At 42.0% G+C, this 21,363-nt stretch overlaps 1 protein-coding gene across 2 annotated transcripts in view; it reads left to right on the forward strand.

Annotated features, from left to right (window-relative positions):
* Window positions 1–7,611: 7,611 nt before the first annotated feature.
* LOC115154643 (gamma-aminobutyric acid receptor subunit alpha-3-like) overlaps window positions 7,612–21,363 on the forward strand; it is a 160,572-nt gene continuing 146,820 nt past the window's right edge. For both annotated transcript variants that reach the window (XM_029701089.1, XM_029701090.1), the window contains exon 1: window positions 7,612–7,700. The gene's annotated coding sequence lies outside the window, so the exon portion shown is untranslated. The remainder of the gene's footprint in view (window positions 7,701–21,363) is intronic.

The following is a 21,363-nucleotide window of genomic DNA, read 5'->3' on the forward strand; positions in this document are numbered from 1 at the left end:
GTGATTTACTTAATTTCACAGCATAGAACATTTTCTTTATATCAGGGAGGATAATTGACTAAGGCCATTTATTAGGCCAAGGATCGATACTTATTTGGTAATTTTGATTGCATTACTTGGCAAATTAGTGAATTTGAGCTGAATGTGCCAACGATCAATGAAAAGCTCTGTCAATTGTCAGGAGTAACACACACACACACACACACACACACACTAAAGCTTCCTGGCTCCTCTGCAGTGCTTCCCATCTCAGCTTAGTATTCAGGCTGTATTGGCTCGCATGATTAAATTATCATGTGGGTTGAGCTCCAGCAAGACGATTGGAGATAATGATAGTGAAGTACGGGCCGAGAAGAGGCAGAGGAGGAGGAGGAAGAAGAAGTAGAAGAGGAGTGGTAAAGTAATGTGAGAAGGAAGAAATAGGCCAAGGCTAATCCCCAACATTAGACCCAGCATATGATTAGGGGAGAGGGAGAAACTGCATAACTAACTAAAATCCCATGAAGTCCTAAAAATAATAGGATATTTGTCTGTCCTTTGTGACCTTTTCCACTTTCTCAGAGAAGCGTTTATTTTGGTAAACTGCCAAACATGAAAACTTATTCAGACTAAAAGCTTACTCGGACCCACTTGTCTTTACCAATGCTTCATCAATGCTTATGGAACTATTATAATGCTCCATGATGTGTTACAGCATGCATGTACATGCATATTCATAGATTATTGTTGTCGAAAAAAATATTTTACTAGGCATGTCCATTAAGAACATATTCTTATTTACAATGACTGCCTACCTGGACGACGCTGGGCCAATTGTGCGCCACCCTATGGGACTCCCGATCACGGCCGGTTGTGATACAGCCCAGGATCGAACAAGGGTCTGTAGTGACGCCTCTAGCACTGAGATGCAGTGCCTTAGTCCGCTGCGCCACTCGGTTCTGTGTGTGTCTTTTAGAGTGTGTGTGCGTCTTGAGAGTGTCTGTGTGCAGATGTCTTTGTTGTGCAGTGAATGCAGAACAACAAGCCAGCAGCAAACCCAACAGGAGAAAAGCCAAAACCCAGCTATCTTGAAGGACTGCGGTATGAAATGATTTGCATAAGCCTCCTTTCATCTGAAAGCTGGGAAGAAGTTTATGAACCCCTTTATATATTTACTATTTCACTGTGCCAAAGACCTATTTTTGCTAGAATACAATAGCATCCTAGCTAAATGATTAAACCTTTTTCTGTGGCACACTAACTGAGGCAAAGGGAGTCACATTGGGCTCATGGGGCTGATTTATACCAAATTCCCAGCATCTTACAGTCCTGCTCACTTAGATCGAACGAGGAGTCCAGGCCCATTTGTCATTGTGGCTGGCCAATGCCAGGGTAAAGCACCTGTATCAGTCTGCTGAACCTGCTCATTACATTCTCCCCTATGCTGTTGATGCACACACACACACACACACACACACACACACACACACACACACACACACACACACACACACACACACACACACACACACACACACACACACACAGACACAGACACAGACACACACACACACACACTTCAAAATATTCCCAATATATGTCTAGCTCTGCTCCGCAAAGCATGTTATGGTTTTTGGCACAGGCTTGCATGCGAACGGCTGAAAATTATTGATGAGGAAGTGCATGTGTTTCCCTTTGTGCTTTCTTGTGCAAATGTGCATCAACGTTGCTGTACATGCACCTTGAGGTGGTTCAGCGTGAATGTGAGTGACAGGGAAGGAGGGAGGGAGGGAGGGAGGGAGAGAGAGAGAGAGAGAGAGAGAGATACAATTATGAGTGCTCCTTGGTGTAGCTCTATACCAATAACTCTCCTCCTTCACTGCTCGCTGCTACAATCCATTCCCCACCTACCCAAAACCTGTTCAGGTGACTGTTGACAGAGGCTGTATTGGTCCTGTGGTTTCATATCAATACAGGAGATCCCAGAGCTGACATAAATGTGATGAGTGTATCCAGGCCTGTGTGCTTCCCCCTTAATGATGCCTTGGGGGTCCTCAATGCTGAACATCCCTGTCAGCCTCTTCCTGTCTGCCACCAAGGAGATCTACCTGGGTTCCAGTCTGAGGAGGAGGCTACATACAAACCTTATTAGCCTGATCACTGTATAAGACCATACCAGTCTCACTGTAGCTCGCAGGTTGACATGAGCTGTCAAAGCAGCCCAAAAATACTGTACAGCTGCACTGACTACAGCAAATGTTGAGGAGACTAAGTGTTGTGAAAGAGATGAGACTGAATCCTTCCCACTCTCTGGGTTTGTCTGTGCCAAGCTGGCCAAGATGGCCTGATGTGGTGGGAAGGGCTGGAGGCAGAAGGAAAAGCCATAGCACAATGCCTCACCCCCACCAGCACCCTCAACGGTGCTACTGCCCACTCCGCTGTGGGGCAGCTCCATTTCAAAGGACAGCAGTCTACTGCACAGAGAAGGCTATCATGTACTGTACATGCATACACTTACTATTAGTCCGTGCTAGCCTATATGTCCCTGCTAGAATTCAGTTTGTACAGATTCTCAATTTATATGCCTCATCGATCTTTGTCAACTCAGGCCATTTAAGTCCATTAAATAAGGCGTAAAAATGTACCAACTCAATTTCAACCAGATGTCAAATTGGTGCCTGAAATGTATTTCAATTAGTCATCTGGAAAGGAGGGGGGAAACAAGTCTAAAAAAATATCAATATCCATTTGTACACCCGAGGAAGGCAAGTGAGGGATAGGTCCGTTTAAACAGAGACAAATCTACAGGCTAGATTCAGAAATCACAATGTTAACAGAAGATTAAGCTATTCATCCGTCCAAACGCCACACAATGCTATCACACCAGTGTCTCAGTCAGTGGTAGTCTACATTAGGAAAACCTTTGGAGAGTTTAACTTTATTTCCTTCACTACTATCTTGCTGTAAGCTTTCTGCTGTGAACTGCAGGCAATATGAAATTACCCATAAATCATGAAACGCATGAACTGAATCTGCAACAAAGGGGCAGACAATATGTATGCAATAAATATTGAATAAGGTGGGGAAAACAATGAAATATGGGCAGAGCGGGAAACTGGGATTGTCCAATACCTTCTATTTTAAATGTATATGAGATTAAAATAGGTTATGTGCTATGCAGCACTTGTATCCGTTAAAAAGGGACGCTTTTGAGGAAAGAAGATACGCACAATGTATTGTAATGAAATTCCTCAAACATTCAAAAGTAAGGATTGTTGCAAATAATGGTATCACTAGTGATAGAAGAAATAAAAAAAATCGGAATAAAACACAATTAGCAAGCACTGCACATGTGAAATAAACAATCAAATAACAAAGGGACATATTTGTTATGTTTCAACTTCTGACACCGTACCAGCAACAATCTTAGAAAAAAGCATTCCAAAAGGGCTCTTTGGCTATCGCCATAGGAGAACCTTTTTGGGTTCCATGTAGAACCCTCTTCAAAAGGTTCTCCTATGGGGACAGCTGAAGAATCCTTTTAGGTTATAGATAGCAACTTATTTTATAAGAGTGAAGGAACTAGAGGAAAATAAAATAACACTTCATTTGAACCCGCTGTCATAATACCTACATAACCCTGCCATGGGACTGATGTAACAGATGTCATTTTAGGAATCATAACAACTGATGTCATCTCAATACTGTATGGCAATGGCATGAGATTGTGAAATGACAATTCAATGTCATATGTCATAATTTAACATCAGCTGTTATGACTCGTCATGACATCTGTTATGTCAGTCCTATGACAGTGTTATACACTCTAAAGCATTACAATAGAGATGTCAAGTGGAGTGCAACTGAAAATAGAATTCTTACAAGAGCACAATCAAGGTCAAGTTAAACTTGACCTCAACATAGCCAAATGGGTGGGAAAAGACTGGCCTCAAATCTGTTTGAAAAACCAATGACTACAGTCAAATGCAGTTAGTTTTGTCTCTAAGCTATAAAAGGCTTAGCTAATTCACTATAGGTCTGTGACATGCTCTATAAACAAAAAAAGGTTGTCACTAGCATTCTTATTCCCCTGGCTCTGTGTACAATAGATCACATTCATCAGCTAACTGAATATCGCTAGCGACACAAGCTTTGACCCACGGACACAGGCTGGCAACTCATCATGATATGTTAGTTTAATTACATCTCAGAAAATCCACTACGTCTTAATAATGGAGGTGTTCATTTTGTGGCTTACTATATGGTCAGCACCTCTGCGGAAACGAATTCTGAAGCATGAACAGTGTGTCTTTCCTGTTCATCGCAAAGCAACCGCCATGTTCTGTACTTCTCTCTCTCTCTGCCACAGAGACGATGACTGACTTCCCCTTACATCACTGTGCGCTAAATGCATAAATCAATACTTTGCGTCAACTCCTTTTCAGGAAGTAAAATAAGGCTGGACTTTGAGGGAGAGACAACAGTGTATAATGTAATGTGAGTGTGTCATCACGTCTATACAAGGCAATCAGCACTTTATTTGGAACCGGCCTCTTATAAAGGCCAATGATTTATGCTCCAGCATACTGCGATTGAGTTCCCTGTGCATTTAAAAGTGGTCAGAATCAAACACGGTCTGCCTGTCTGTTAGCAGCCATCCTTCCTCCTGTCACCTGGCTCTAGCCGTGGACATGTGGTCAGCTCTGATCTCTGCCCAGAGGTGTGCAGCATGAAAAGCAGCCCAGAGAGCCCATAGACAAACACAGGAGGAAAAGCTCCTCTGACCTTTGAGACAGCAATGTGCTCTTGAAGATTAGAGGTTTGGATCGAGTCAGCGAGTCGACTCACTTCAGAAAATGACCCAGTCATCTTAAAATCTTACTCTCATGTCACCTCGGCTGTACTATCACCTATTTGCCACACTGCTTCGAGTGGAAGGCTCTGTCCGCCATAACTACCTATTGGAAGCCAATGCTATCTGGTGTCCTAGATAGATTTTCAACTGTCCTTTGATTATGCTGAGAAACAAGACCAAACACATGATTAAGCCTTTCAAATCAATGTCAAGAGGAATAACTTTTATTTTTGGAAGTCTGCAAGTCTATCTCATCCCAGTGATAATCTCTTTGATTTGCACTGGCACTGATCTTAAAAAATAATGTTTGATCAATAAAATGAGAGAGAAACAGCACATCTTGGGTGAACTTCAGCACAATCAGACTGCAGAACCAAACGTAGTGCCAGGTACAATACATTTCAGAAGTAGTTGATGGGTTTCAAGGGTCTGTAGTAAAAAAAATGACTGGTCTAAATAAAGAGACTGGAGGCGTATAGAAATATCAACACAATGGTGCTACAATACAAGTATTTGGCTAATTAGCTAGAAAGTTCAACTCAGTTACTCTTATTAAAACTAGATTCACTTATACACTCTCAGTGAAGAGACATCAAAACTATGAAATAACACATGGAATCATGTAGTAACCTAAAAAGTATTAAACAAATCAAAATAGATTTTATATTTTAGATTCTTCAAAGTAGCCACCCTTTGCCTTGATGACAGCTTTGCACACTCTTGGCATTCTCTCAAGCAGCTTCACCTGGAATGCTTTCCCAACAGTCTTGAAGGAGTTCCCACATATTCTGAGCACTTGTTGGCTGCTTTTCCTTCACTCTGCGGTCCAACTCATCCCAAACCATCTCAATTGGGTTGATTTCGGGTGATTGTGGAGGCCAGGTCATCTGATGCAGCACTCCGTCACTCTCCTTCTTGATCAAATAGCCCTTACACAGCCTAGAGGTATGTTGGGTCATTGTCCAGTTGAAAAACAAATGATAGTCCCACTAAGCGCAAACCACATTGGATGGCGTATCGCTGCAGAATGCTGTGGTAGCCTTGCTGGTTAAGTGTGCCTTGAATTCTAAATAAATCACATGACAGTGTCATCAGCAAAGCACCCCCACACCATCACACCACTTCCTCCATGCTTCATGGTGGGAACCATACATGCGGAGATCATTCGTTCACCTGCTATGCGTCTCACAAAGACAAGGCGGTTGGAACCAAAAATCTCAAATTTGGACTCATCAGACCAAAGGACAGATATCCACTGGTCTAATGTCCATTGCTTGTGTTTTTTGGCCCAAGCAAGTCTCTTATTATTATTGGTGTCCTTTAGTAGTGGTTTCTTTGCAGCAATTCGACCATGAAGGTCTGATTCACGCAGTCTCCTCTGAACAGTTGATGTTGAGATGTGTCAGTTACTTGAACTTTGTGAAGCATTTATTCGGGCAGCAATCTGAGGTGCAGTTAACTCTAATGAACTTATCCTCTGCAGCAGTGGTAACTTTGGGGCTTCCATTCCTGTGGCGACTGCACTTGAAGAAACTTTCAAAGTTTGTGAAATTTTCCAGATTGACTGACCTTCATGTCTTACAGTAATGATGGACTGTCAATTCTCTTTGGATATTTGAGCTGTTCTTGCCATAATATAGACTTGGTCTTTTACCAAATAGGGTTATCATCTGTATACCACCCCTACCTTGTCACAGCACAACTGATTGGCACAAACACATTAAGAAGGAAAGAAATTCCAAAAATTAAGTTTTAACAAGGCACACCTGTTAATTGAAATGCATTCCATGTGACTACCTCATGAAGCTGGTTGAGAGAATGCCAAGAGTGTACAAAGCTGTCATCAAGGCAAAGGGTGGCAACTTTGAAGAATCTCAAATATTAAAATATATTTTGATTTGTTTAAAACTTTTTGGGTTACCACATGATTCCATATGTGTAATTTCATAATGCTGATGTATTCACTATTATTCTACAATGTAGAAAATAGTAAAAATAAAGAAAAACACTTGAATGAGTAGCTGTGTCCAAACTATTGACTGGTACTGTACAGTATGTAGCCTAACTTGCTTTTGTGCATAATGAAACAATATGGGACATGGGTCAGGGCAGAACATTGTCTGAGGAAAGCCAATGTGTACGCCTGTTCAGACCACATGAAGTTGATGGAGAAGACATAGGCAGTTTGGGGTGGCTGCTTCTAAACTGATGATGAAAGTTAGTTAAAACCTCGTTCCCATGCTAATTGCGCATAGACTGTAGTGTTTGGTGGTAGTTTAGCTGCTTACCCCAAAACATATTTGGCAATAGACATTTTAAAGTTGTTTTGTGACTGTTTTCCATATTAATTTAGGGCACATGTATGGTAGCAACAGTAGTTGAACATGTGCGCAAACAGTGTTCTTGGAAATACGAACCTGCTACGGTAGTTTCAGGTCGAGCATCAGTCTGCATCTAAAGAGGTGAGAGAACAGAGTCTGCAACAACCGTGAGCGGCATACCAGTGTTTATTGGTAACCGGTAGGCAACCCGGTGAGCCCTCAGCGGATGTCCACTGTCACCGTGTGTACGTGATGAGGGACGACGGGTTTGAAACACACCTCTGGGGTGGGGGATCTGCTGGTAGCCAGCACCAATCTGAGAAGGGTAGAAGGAGGGGGCGGGAAGGTTAGTTTGAAGAGGGCAGGCTTTCCACGATGACAGCGCTTTCCCTCTCATAATTTCCCCGTAGCAAAAAAAAAAACACTTCAAAATCCAGTGGAATAAGAATTGCCGGAGAAATCAGTTGGGCCAAAACAGCGCCTATTGACGGAAAGAAAATCAAAAGTCGGAAGAAAATAAGAGCAAGAAGAAACGTTGTTTTCTGGTGAGAATGTGTGTTTTGTGTGTGTCTGGTTGTACATCTATTGTTGTCCAATGTTTTGTGTATGTGCCAATGAGGCATGGAACGCCATCGTCGATATGATATACTGCAATGTTTCATTCACAAGCAACAACCTGCTGTTTGTGTTGTGCACATAATTGTTTTAAGGTAACAGGTTCTCCTAGCCATAACGGCAGCAGAGAGAAGTGTAGGCTGCCTCGGCGTTGAGGTGTTGCTGATGAGAGAATGCGGTGCTGTCATTAAATGAAAAAGGTGTATTTGTTTTAAGTGAGAAAATGCACATTAACCTTGCGGACAAGCCAACGTGTGATGTATTTACTCACTTCCGTCGGGATATGTTGAATTGATTTAGCCTACTCAGGACACTGTATAATAACTGGCAATGCGACACCAACCTGAAGGCTGTAATGGTAGGCAACTTAACGTATTGAGAAATGAAACATATCTCTATTCTTTTCAATAGTTTTACATGTATCCAGACTTTCCAGATAGCCTTTTCCATTGTGACTTTGTCAAATTATTGGAAACAACACAGAATCACTGAACAGGTAGGATAGGCTACATAACCTTGGAATATATCGAAAATATGACTGTTATCGAGGGTTACTCGGATGTCTGATTTATATTTAATCAGATTCTGCTCAATCAAACGTCATTATCAACTGGTATATTCACTGATAGGCTACTGTAATGTAAAAGATAGATCATGAACTGGTATATTCACTGATAGGCTACTGTAATGTAAAATATAGATTATGCTCTCCAAACTGGTCACGAACGAAAGAAAAGAGAAATGTAGAACTTATGTCAAAGCGGGATGAAATTGAGTCAAGAGAAAACATATCTAATTTTAATGCAACTTAGATTTTCATCAAAGCACTCTCATCAATATTTGATTCAGAGAACCTACGTGCATCTGCTCACTGTGACTGAACACAAAGCTGTGCTGATTAGTTGCTTTAAAACAGGGTACAAGGCAATGATGCAGTTCATAAACTGTGTGTGTGTTTGGGTTTGTGCGTGTGTGAGTGCGTGTGTGCACAGTCTACTAAAAAAGACAAAGTAAAAAAATACAATATTGAATGTGTCAGAAATAGGCCTATGTGATCATTGTAGTTAAAACTAAACTGAAGCCCACAAAATTGGTGAGTGCAGATAAAAAAAATCAAATGAAAGATTTATAGTTACAACTTGCCAGTAAGCAAAATTATGTTGAAAAGACATTGAAAATATATTTTCCAGAAGTTGACAACACATTAATGTCAGTTGCTGAATGAAAGGTTAGAATCCATATTTTCCAGATGTTGATGATGCTTAAAGTAGTCGACCTACAGAATAAACCAACAGACCCCTCTCCCACTACACTGCCTGCACAATTATTAGGCACATTGTATTCCTCGGGATTCATTTTACTGTTGAACAAACACAATGCTCTCAGTCAATCCAAAATGTTATTGAACCTCAAACCTCAAAAGGAAAAGTGAGTTTTGTCTTTCTCAGGGAAATATATAAGTGTGCACAATTATTAGGCAACTATTAGTGTGCAGAATTATCAGGCAACTAAATTACAAAAATAATTTCTCCCAACTCACTTGTTGATTCTCAATTTTTAGAGTAAGTGTAACAGATAAGTAACACAAAATGACAATTATATCACATTTTTGGCCTTTCAAAAATATTCAGTGACCAATATAGCCACCCTTATTTTCAATAACTGCCATGAGCCTTCCATCCATGGAGTCTGTCAGTTTCTTGATCTGTTCACGATCAATTTTCGCTGAAGCAGCAACCACAGCCTCCCAAATGCTGTTCAAAAAGGTGTATTGTCTTCCATCACTGTAAATCTCACGTTTGAGAAGGGCCCACAAATTCTCAATAGGATTTAAGTCAGGTGAGGAAGGGGGCCAGGTCATTATTCAGGCATCTTTGAGGCCCTTGCTGGCTAGCCAAGCAGTGGAGTACTTGGATGCATGTGATGGAGCATTGTCCTGCATAAAGATCATGGCCTTCTAGAATGCTGAGGACTTTTTCCTGTTCCACTGTTTGACGAAAGAATCTTCCAGAAACTGGCAGTAGGTTTGGGAGTTGAGTTTCAGTCCATCTTCAACCCGAAAAGGTCCAACTACCTCATCCTCAATGATAGCAGCCCATACTGGATCAATACCCCTCCTTCACTTTGCTGGCACCTGACATAAAGTGGTGCCCTGTGTCCATTACTGATCCAGCCACGGGCCCATCCATTTGGTCCATCAAGAGTCACTTTCATTTCATCTGTCCATAAAACCTTTGAAAAATCTGTCTTCAGGTATTTCTTTGCCCAATCTTGACGCTTCAACTTGTGAATCTTATTCAGTGGTGGTCTTGTTTCAGTCTTCTTGACCTTGGCCATGTCTCTGAGCACTTTACACCTTGTACTTCTGAACACTCCAGGTAGGTTACAGTTCTGGAATACGGTGGCACTGGAGGATAATGGGTTCCTGGTAGTTTGACGTTTAATTCTTCTCAAGTCTTTTGCAGTTAATTTGTGCCTTTTCTTCCCCATGCGTTTTTTACACCCCAGTTGACTATTCACAACAAAACGTTTGAATGTCCGGTGGTCACGCCTCAATAGTTTAGCTATTTAAAGAGTGTCGCATCCGTCTGAAAGGCATTTTACATTTTTGGTTTTTCAGTGTCAGTTCAATTTCTTTTTTGGCCCATTTTGCCTGAGGTGATGAGGCTGCCTAATAATTATGCACACCTTGATATAAGGTGTTATTCACTTTCGCCACACCCTCCCTCATTACACAAATACATATCACCTGAAAATGATTAAATCCAATAAGCATTAAAGTTTATATGGTTTGGAGTTCGAAAATGTGAATAGAAACAATGATAAGATCAGAATACTCACTTGCCTAATAATTGTGCACGCAGTGTACAATAACATTCTGAGTAACGGTTACGGATTTTCTCTTGCTATGACTGGGATATGTAGTTGTTCATCAACCTTAGTTGAAAGCACTGACTGTAAGTCACTCTGGATAAGAGCGTCTGCTGAATGATCAAAATGTATATGTAAAACCAACACTTGCAAAGCATGATGGTATTATTCAAATGAGCCCCGCCCCAAACAAGTACAAATTTGGTCGGTGCAGACCCGATCCAAATCTGAACTAATCATAGACGTCTAGAGAAGAATACAGTACAGTACAGTTTGGTTTAATTTAGTAGAGTAGAGTACAGTTTAGTTCAGTAGAGTACATTAGAGTAAAGTGGGGTACAATACAGTACACTATACTTTACTTTTCTTTACTTTACTGTACTTTAGTGTGCTTACTATGTACTGTAATGTACTTTACTCTGTTGTGGTCTACTGTACTGTGCTGTCCAAACTTGTGAATCATAGATGACTACGATTGGTTCAGATCTGTTTGGGCTAAATCAACGCCCAGTCCAGACCAAATCTGAACGTATATGTTTGGGCCAAATGTAGGCCAGTTCGGACCGGACCAAAAATATACTTGAAATCAAGGCCGTCCGGAGGACTAAATAAATCCGTCCAAAAGATGCCTCCTGACGTCAAATGCTTAGTAGATTCACAGGTTTTTTTCTAGGGGGAGGATAATGGGGGTTGGTCTTCTGTAATGAACATGGCAGGTTAAGTGCTCTACAAAAGCAGCATAGTAAAATGGGTTGGCAGGCACTTTCTGTCCAGCTGCAGAGCAGAACTCTGGCCTCACCTTGACCACAGGCCACCTAAGACAGAACACTGACCTCAGATTTGTCTGGTTCTGCAGCAGAGCAGAGGAAAGGTTTCAACAGTTTGGAAAAGGCAGGGTAAAAAAAACTGTATGTCTATATACTTCTTTATTAGCTTTTCCTCCTCCACACCATTCGTATTGTCTGAAGGTTAGAGTGGACTGATGCTGTTAAAGTCCTTTCCTTATGAGGTCACAGGAAGAGGTGCTATACCTCTGACTTTAGTGGATTCGTTTACAATCTCCCATCAACTCTACTTCTTTAGGCCCCTTTGCCTGCCCTTGTTGTTGTCTCCTCCCTGCAAAGAAAAACCCCTGCAATGCTTCAAAGACACCATACATCCTTTCATTGGACACAGACTAGCCTGTGTGTCTGCGCCGCTTTCCCCTTCCATCTCTCTGTCCTGTGCTCTGCATGATACAGGGCTCACAATGAGATGACTCCCTCCCTGGACTCTGAGTGTGACCACAGGAAAAACGACTAGCCTCAGCCAGCTTCTTCATCTGCTCAGACATATGGAGCAAAGAGCCTCCATCACAGTGCACAGCTAGGTGGTGGAGGAGTTAGACATTCAGATTTACAGGTCCAGCAGGGAATATGGAACGGTATGAGGAGGGCAGATTTGAAAGAACAGAGAGTGAATGAAGCAAGCTTTTTCTCTGAGACGCAGTTACTATTCACTGCTCCCTCATGACTCAGCAAGCTTGATCCCACTGAAGTGGCATGTTTAGGTCTCTGTGGAATGGTATTTCTCTGGATTTTTTGGATATGAGCAAAATAAACAGGGCATGGGGGATGAGTTAGTTGGGGTAATGAGTTAGAGCTGAGTTTCTGCTCTTTGTTTCTCCCTTTCTCTTTCTCCAAGGCGGATTCTCTATCTATGAAACTCCACCTGTAGGGTGTTAGGGGGCGGAACATTGTTTGTGACCTCACAGCCTCCTACAGTGCCCACAGCATTACATTATTTAGTCTGGCATTGAACTGCGTAACCCACACAATCTAGCAGTCATGTACAATGGATCAAAAGACATCTTGACTCTTTGACACTGTTGTCATGGCACTGTTGTCATGGTGCTGTAAACAACTCGTAACCACCAAATTAACAAATGAACACCGCATATTCTCTTCTCCATTGGCTCCTTTTGGAGATGGGGATGTCACTGTGCGCTTGAATCAAAAATCTGTGACAGAGCCTAACTAGAGGGGGCAATGGTACAAAGAGAATATGATGATGATGATGACACTTGACAGGAGGTAAACTGGGTGAGGCCTTTCAGCATGGTGATGCTTCATCCCTCAGGTTGTGACTCATGGCAGAGGCTGAGGGGACAGATACAGCTGAAGTCAGAAGTTTACATACACCTTAACCAAACACATTTAAACTCAGTTTTTCACAGTTCCTGACATTTAATCCTAGTAAAAATTCCCTGTCTTAGGTCAGTTAGGATCACCACTTTATTTTAAGAATGTGAAATGTCAGAATAACAGTAGAGAGAATGATTTATTTCAGCTTTTATTTCTTTCATCACATTCCCAGTGGGTCAGAAGTTTACATACACTCAATTAGTATTTGGTAGCATTGCCTTTAAATTGTTTAACTTGGGTCTTCCACAAGCTTCCCACAATAAGTTGGGTGAATTCTGGCCCATTCCTCCTGACAGCTGGTGTAACTGAGTCAGGTTTGTAGGCCTCCTTGCTCACACACACTTTTTCAGTTCTGCCCGCAAATGTTCTATGGGATTGAGGTCAGGGCTTTATGATGGCCACTCCAAAACCTTGACTTTGTTGTCCTTAAGCCATTTTGTCACAACTTTTGAAGTATGCTTGGGGTCATTCTCCATTTGGAACACCCATTTGCGACCAAGCTTAACTTCCTGACTGATGTCTTGAGATGTTGCTTCAATATACCCACATCATTTTCCCTCTCATGATGCCATGTATTTTGTGAAGTGCACCAGTCCCTCCTGCAGCAAAGCACCCCCACAACATTTTTTATTTTACCTTTATTTAACTAGGCAAGTCAGTTAAGAACAAATTCTTATTTTCAATTGCAACCTAGGAACAGTGGGTTACCTGCCTTGTTCAGGGACAGAACGACAGATTTTTACCTTGTCAGCTCGGGGATTTAATCTTGCAACCTTTCGGCTACTAGTCCAACGCTCTAACCACTAGGCTACCTGCTGCCCCTACATGATGCTGCACCCCCGTCCTTCATGGTTGGGATGGTGTTCTTCGGCTTGCAAGCCTCCCCCTTTTTTCACCAAACATAACATTGGTCATTATGGCCAAGCAGTTCTATTTTTCTTTTATCAGACCAGAGGACATTTCTCCAAAAAGTACGATCTTTGTCCCCATGTGCAGTTGCAAACCATAGTGTGTCTTTTCTATGGCGGTTTTGGAGCAGTTTCTTCTTCCTTGCTGAGCAGCCTTTCAGGGTATGTCGATATAGGACTTGTTTTACTGTGGATATAGATACTTTTGTACCTGTTTCCTCCAGCATCTTCACAAGGTCCTTTGCTGTTGTTCTGGGATTGATTTGCACTTTCCGCACAAAGTATGTTCATCTCTAGGAGACAGAATGCGTCTTCTTCCTGAGCGGTATGATGGCTGCGTGGTCTCATGGCGTTTATACTTGCATACTATTGTTTGTACAGATGAACGTGGTACCTTCAGGCGTTTGGAAATTGCTCCCAATGATGAACTAGACTTGTGGAGGTCTACAATTTTTTGTCTGCTTTCTTTTGATTTTCCCATGATGTCAAGCAAAGAGGCACTGAGTTTGAAGGTAGGCCTTGAAATACATCCACAGGTACGCCTCCAATTGACTCAAATTATGTCAATTAGCTTATCAGAAGCTTCTAAAGCCTTGACATCATTTTCTGGAATTTTCCAAGCTGTTTAAAGGCACAGTCAACTTAGTGTATGTAAACTTCTGACCCACTGGAATTGTGATACAGTGAATTATAAGTGAAATAGTCTGTAAACAATTGTTGGAAAAATTACTTGTGTCATGCATGAAGTAGATGTCCTAACCGACTTGCCAAAACTATAGCTTGTTAACAAGAAATTTGTGGAGCGGTTGAAAAATGAGTTTTAATGACTCCAACCTAAGTGTATGTTAACTACCGACTTCAACTGTACATGCAGACCTGGGGACCTTTGGGGGGGGGGGGGGATATGGGAGTGATTGAGGGGTGGGCAGGAGGAGGAGGAAGATGAGAAGCCAGCCTCCAGGCCAGTAAGACTCAAACTAGGAGGGACATAGATCAACCAGTCATTCCTTGCTTTCTGTCTCTTGTTTTGTGTGCTTCACTGCGCACACACATTGTCTAATATAGTGCAGGACATAAAGTCACACACAAATTAAAAGTAATTCACTTTCATTGCATACAGTGCACAACATTAAGTTGTACTTCTTTGTTTGCTGTGCGTCTTGAATTAGCATAGAATCGTAGGGCATGGTTCAGGTGTGCTAATGAGATCCATGGCATGAGGTCTCTGCTGCTGCTGCTGTTGATATTGCATTATGTGAAGTTTGTGTTTTCCCTGGAAGTGCTATAGCTGAATCTGCCACGTAAACACATTTTGGCACCTTCCTAATGTGAAGTGTTGTGATGGCTTCAAGTTATGTTTTTTTTTGTGTGTGTGTGTGTGTGTGTGTGTGTGTGTGTGTGTGTCTCCTACTAACAACTTAGTGTACATACAGTATCAGTTCAGCACTAACTAGCTAAACAGCCGGCTGAAATAATGTTTCTATCTTTGTCTCCAGCACGAAATAGAGGGTCAGGGTTACTCACAGAATATTTCAGTGAAGTGTACCGTGTCTCTCAAAACCAGAAGTGGAATGACAGTTTGCAAATGTAGTTCAGTCAAATAGTGGTATGCTTTTGGGATTAAGAAACCGTGATATCACGCATGGATGGCAGTACTGTCCAACACTGTACTGCCTGCATGTAGGTTTAGGCTTCTCATCAGGAGACAAGTCTGTGCGCTACAACACAGTGAGCTAGTGTCCTGAAGGACACGATACGCTACAGGTGTTTTCACATAGATAGCGTTGAACAGTCGATCTACAGGCTGTTTGATTTGGTGCATTTTATCAAACAGATATTGTTGAATTTTAGAAGAGAGAGAGAAAAGTTAAAAACAGTAGTTATGAAAATGGAGTCAAAGTCAAATATTACGGCATGATGTCACAGCTTTGGCTTAATTTATCTTCTCCTGGCTTCTCTCACTCTCTCTTTCTCTCTCTCTTCCTCTGCTTCTTGTTGGCCCGAAAGTTTAAATGAGCTGGATCTGTCTTTCAGGGACGCAACATTCTAACCCACCATCCACTTTGGGCTTAAGGGCTCATCGTGCAATGATTAGTGGAGACCTGGGCCTTTTCTCCATTCAACTCTTCTCTACGTCTCTCTCTGCACGCCTGTGGTCACAATACATCTTGTTAACCAAGAGCCGACAAGTTCAGCCTCATAATGCGGATCTTCCCCTCCAACTACGGGAAAGTGATTAAACCGAGTTCACTTCTTCTTCAACTCTTATTTTCTCTCTTACAGACAGAGGAGTCGATTTGTCGGTATGATTTATTAATCAACATCAGTTTCATCATTTAAATCTCATGCTATGAGGAGAGCTTAGTGGGGGCACTCTGAGTCTCATTTCAAACGGTCTGCCAGAATGGTGCCACAAGCTGCCTAACACAAATGATCAAACTTTGAAAAGACAGAAAGTGATCAAATGAGAGACATTAAATAGACATCGATATTATCAGTTGAGAGAAAACGGCAGGTGGGCCTTATTCAAGTGAGATATGTTCTGATTAGAACTTGGAGCAGCATTCTTTCCAATTCCTAAGTTGTTACTTAGAGTGGGGGCATCAACGAGAGCAAAGGTCTGGAGAGAGTACCTGTCTTGTTCCTTTATAGGGCATCTCAGTGACAGTAGTAATGCGTTGTGACGTGTTGGGCCAGGTGATTGATGGTATTGATAGGCTGGGAGTCCCACCAGAGCCTAAGCAGCTTGTCTCATACTCTCCCCATTGGTGTCTCCTGCTCATCCATAAGACCTGGCCATGACAGTTCTGGAACGGAATGAGGACTGTTGCTGTATGCTCTCTAGCTCCCTAGTTCCCTAGATCCCCTCTCTCTCCTCCTCGCCCCTCTACCTCCCTCCCTCCAGGTCTGTCTCTCCTAGTTTCATTTCAACCTAACTCACTTTCTATGTTTTCTATGGCTTTAAATGTTGTATAGCTACAGTATAGCCTGACATGCTCTGATTTCTAAATCAGCATGTACACTACTGTTCAAAAGTTTGGGGTCACTTAGAAATGTCCTTGTTTTTGAAAGAAAAACACATTTTTTGTTCATTAAAATAACATCAAATTGATCAGAAATACAGTGTAGACATTGTTAATGTTGTAAATGACTATTGTAGCTGGAAACGACAGATTTTTGATGGAATATCTACATAGGCATACAGAGGCCCATTATCAGCAACCATCACTTCTATGTTCCAATAGCACGTTGTGCTAGCTAATCCAAGTTCATCATTTTAAAAGGCTAATTGATCATTAGAAAACCCTTTTGCAATTTTGTTAGTGTTGGTCAAATTTCTTCAACAGATGATCAGGTCTATATAATTATCAAACGTATATATTGGTAGTAGAAAGGAAACACAGACTCTTTGTTTAAGTATTAAAATTCTCCTTTAGTAATACAGTTGTAGGCAGAAGTTGCTACAGAGTACAGTATATGATAGTTCTCCCCAGGTTCTGCAAGGGGTCTAAGACAACCTGCAACTCAACAAAAAAAGAAACATCCTCTCACTGTCAACTGCGTTTATTTTCAGCAAACTTAACATGTGTAAATATTTGTATGAATATAACAAGATTCAACAACTGAGACATAAACTGAACAAGTTCCACAGACATGTGACTAACAGAAATGGAATAATGTTTCCCTGAACAAAGGGGGGGGGGTCAAAATCAAAAGTAACAGTCAGTATCTGGTGTGGCCACCAGCTGCATTAAGTACTGTAGTGCATCTCCTCCTCATGGACTGCACCAGATTTGCCAGTTCTTGCTGTGAGATGTTACCCCACTCTTCCACCATGGCACCTGCAAGTTCTTGGACATTTCTGGGGGGAGTGGCCCTAGCCCTCACCCTCCGATCCAACAAGTCCCAGATTTGCTCAATGGGATTGAGATCCGGGCTCTTCACTGGCCATGGCAGAACACTGACATTCCTGTCCTGTGTGGCTCAGTAGGTAGAGCATGGTGTTTGCAACGCCAGGGTTGTGGGTTCAAGACCAGTACGGGGAAAAAAATGTATGAAATGTATGCATTCACTACTGTAAGTCTCTCTGGATAAAAGTGTCTGCTAAATTACTAAAATGTAAATGTTTCAGGAAATCACACACAGAACAAGCAGTATGGCTGGTGGCATTGTCATGCTGGAGGGTCAGGTTGAACCTGCAGGAGGGTACCACATGAGGGAGGAGGATGTCTTCCCTGTAACGCACAGCATTGAGATTGCCTGCAATGATAACAAGCTCCGTCCGATGATGCAGAGACACACCAGCCCAGACCATGATGGACCCTCCACCTCCAAATCGATCCCGCTCCAGAATACAGGCCTCGGTGTAACGCTCATTCCTTTGACGATAAACGCGAATCCGACCATCAGCCCTGGTGAGACAAAACCGTGACTCGTCACTGAAGAGCACTTTTTGCCGGTCCTATCTGGTCCAGGTGATGTCTGGTGAGGACCTGCCTTACAAAAGGCCTGCAAGCCCTCAGTCCAGCTTCTCTCAGCCTATTGCGGACACTCTGAGCACTGATGGTGGGATTGTGCATTCTTGGTGTAACTCGGGCAATTGTTGTTGCCATCCTGTACCTGTCCCGCAGGTGTGATGTTCGGATGTACCGATCCTGTGCAGGTGTTGTTACATGTGGTCTGCCACTGGGAGGACAATCAGCTGTCCGTCCTGTCTCCCTGTAGTGCTGTCTTAGGCGTCTCACAGTACGGACATTGCAATTTCTTTGCCCTGTCCTCATGCCTCCTTGCAGCATGCCTAAGGCACGTTCACGCAGATGAGCAGGGACCCTGGGCATCTTTCTTTTGGTGTTTTTCAGAGTCAGTAGAAAGGCCTCTTTAGTGTCCTAAGTTTTCATAACTGTGACCTTAATTGCCTACCATCTGTAAGCTGTTAGTCTTAACGACCGTTCTACAGGTGCATGTTCATTAATTGTTTATGGTTCATTGAACAAGCATGGGAAACAGTGTTTAAACTCTTTACAATGAAGACCTGTGAAGTTAATTGGATTTTTACGAATTATCTTTGAAAGACAGGGTCCTGAAAAAGGGCAGTTTCTTTTTTTGCTGAGTTTATAGCTCAAAAGCATGCTCGACCGTTCCTTTTAAATTGCAGAATTATAAAGCAAATTTGCACTGGCCAGTGTATATATTTTCAAATACATGCAAAAAAAAAGTTACTTATCATGAAAGTTCGATTTTTAAAAATGTGGACATCAGAGCAACCTCGAGGTAATCTTATTTGAGTCAGAAAAGAATGTTCATATGATAGGTAAGCTTTATAAGACCTTGCAGAGAGTGATCCAAAATACAATCTCTTAGAAAAATATATAAACTATTGGAACCAAGACTTAAAAAGAACTGATGTTGGCACAAGAATGTAGGAGCATAACTAACAAAATTACAATTAATAAAAAATGATGCTTAATTCAGTATAAACTAATGTATAGAATGTATTGTACAAAATTCACAAATTCTACAGCAAAGCGGCAGAGTCTTAGGTGTAAATTGATTAATGACTCAATAATTCATGCTTTCTGGGAATGCTATGAAGTCCAAAAGTTATGGGCGGAGCTAGGAAGTTGGCTGTCAGAAGTATTACAATGTAAACATACTTTTAATCCGTCTGTCTGAATATTTCAAGACATGGGGATGTAGTGAGATTGTCACGCCCTGATCTGTTTCACCTGTTCCTGTGATTTTCTCTACCCCCTCCAGGTGTCGCTTATTTTCCCCAGTGTATTTATCCCTGTGTTTCCTGTCTCTCTGTGCCAGTTCATCTTGTATGTTTAGTCAAGTCAACCAGCGTTTTTTTCCCGTACTCCTTTTCTATTCTCTTTTTATAGTCCTCCCGGTTCTGACCCCTGCCTAACTGGACTACTTTCCTGCCTGCCTGAACATCCTGCCTGCCCTGAACTTGATTCTGCCTGCCCTTCGGTACCTATTGGACTCTGATCTGGTTTTGACCTTTTTGCCTGTCCACGACCATTCTCTTGCCTACCCCTTTGGATGAATAAACATTGTAAGACTCCAACCATCTGCCTCCTGTGTCTGCTTCTGGGTCTCGCCTTGTGCCTTGATAGAGATACCCAATTGGCTGGACGATTCTCTTCTCATCAATCAATCTGCCATCATTAACACAATGGAAAAATTGTATGATTTATTACTGAAATATTGAAATAGCATGGGTGACCGAGAAAAACGAATTGGTACAATTTAAGGTCAAATGGAAAACAATTATGCAGGCAATAGGGATGGAGGTGTAAGCATTCGTGTCTGGGCAGAGGAGATGTAGTTATTGTTTGTGTGTATGATTCTATTTGGTGTGAAAGAAAAGGAAAACACAAATAATTGTAAAAAATTAGCAAGTTATGACCATTCTAGTTTTTATTGCCAGGTCACAATGGGTCTGGTGTCAGCCTTACAGACCAAGCAGCAGAACATCCAGTACAGTGATTGCCCCCCTCTAGTGAGACTCTGCTCTGTTTGCCACGTTACGTTACACCACCAGTTTTGTAGAGGCTGTCCTCTGAGGACGCCTGATGGAGTGAACATTTCATAAATATGCTTGTTGACATTTGAGGCGAAGAGCATTAACCCACAGCTCCCCCCCCCCCTCCCTCCCAGCCTCTTGCCCCCAATCCGTTGTGTTGTCATCGCCTTGCAGGCAGGCGCTGCCCAGAGCTGCAGCTAAAGCTGCTGATGCTGCAGGTTAATGTAAAGGCAAGCTGCAAAATGGAAATGGCGTTCCACTATGTACATTTGGGTCTGTTTTATTAAAGCGTTGCCCTTGGAGACCTTTGCTTCATGTTTCCCTCTTTTTAATGGGATTGCAGTTCTTTGCCTCAACGTGAGTGTTGTAAGGCTCTCTTCACCTCTAGCGTGATGTGAATTGAGTGGGTGTTTGGACGTTTGATTAACCATCAAAGGGCTAACAAACGACACAGCTCCTGTATATTTCAAGACTACCATTCATTTGAGTTGGGTTGTCTCAGTTGAAGAACTGTATCCTTTTATTTCGCAGGCCAGGAACAAAATGTATAATGTGTTTCATGTTTCATGTAAATACATGCTCAGGCATATCACTCCAACAATATCGCTAGTTAGTCACATCAGTTTATCACTCCTCATCGCCCTTTACGTGTACCGACATCCCCTATTAGGCAACATGCTTTTACAGTATTCCTTACTCATGTGAGATAATAGAAAAATCTATAAATCAAAGCATCGGTAAATACAGTAAGTGCTGATGTAGCAGTGTCATCTGTGGTATGCTTGGCTAGTAATGTTCTGATGGAATGAAGCTATTTGGATTAGTTGGGGGAGCAACCTGGTCTCAGAGCATTTCCTATTATTCTGTACGTAAATCCGAGACACTCCATTTAGTATGATATGTTACGTTTGTTATGGTTACAAAAGACAGTAGTTACTTAAGTAGGGTGGTTGTTCTGGGTGGATGGGTAGGCATATAACGCAAATGTCTAGCAACAAAGTTCATCAGTTTGAATCTCGTCATGGACAATTTTAGCTAATTGGCAGCTTTTCAACTATTTACTACTTTTTAGCTACTGTGCAACTACTTAGCATGTTAG

This window comes from Salmo trutta, chromosome 19, assembly GCF_901001165.1.
Source record: "Salmo trutta chromosome 19, fSalTru1.1, whole genome shotgun sequence".
NCBI classification, from domain to species: Eukaryota; Metazoa; Chordata; class Actinopteri; order Salmoniformes; family Salmonidae; genus Salmo; species Salmo trutta.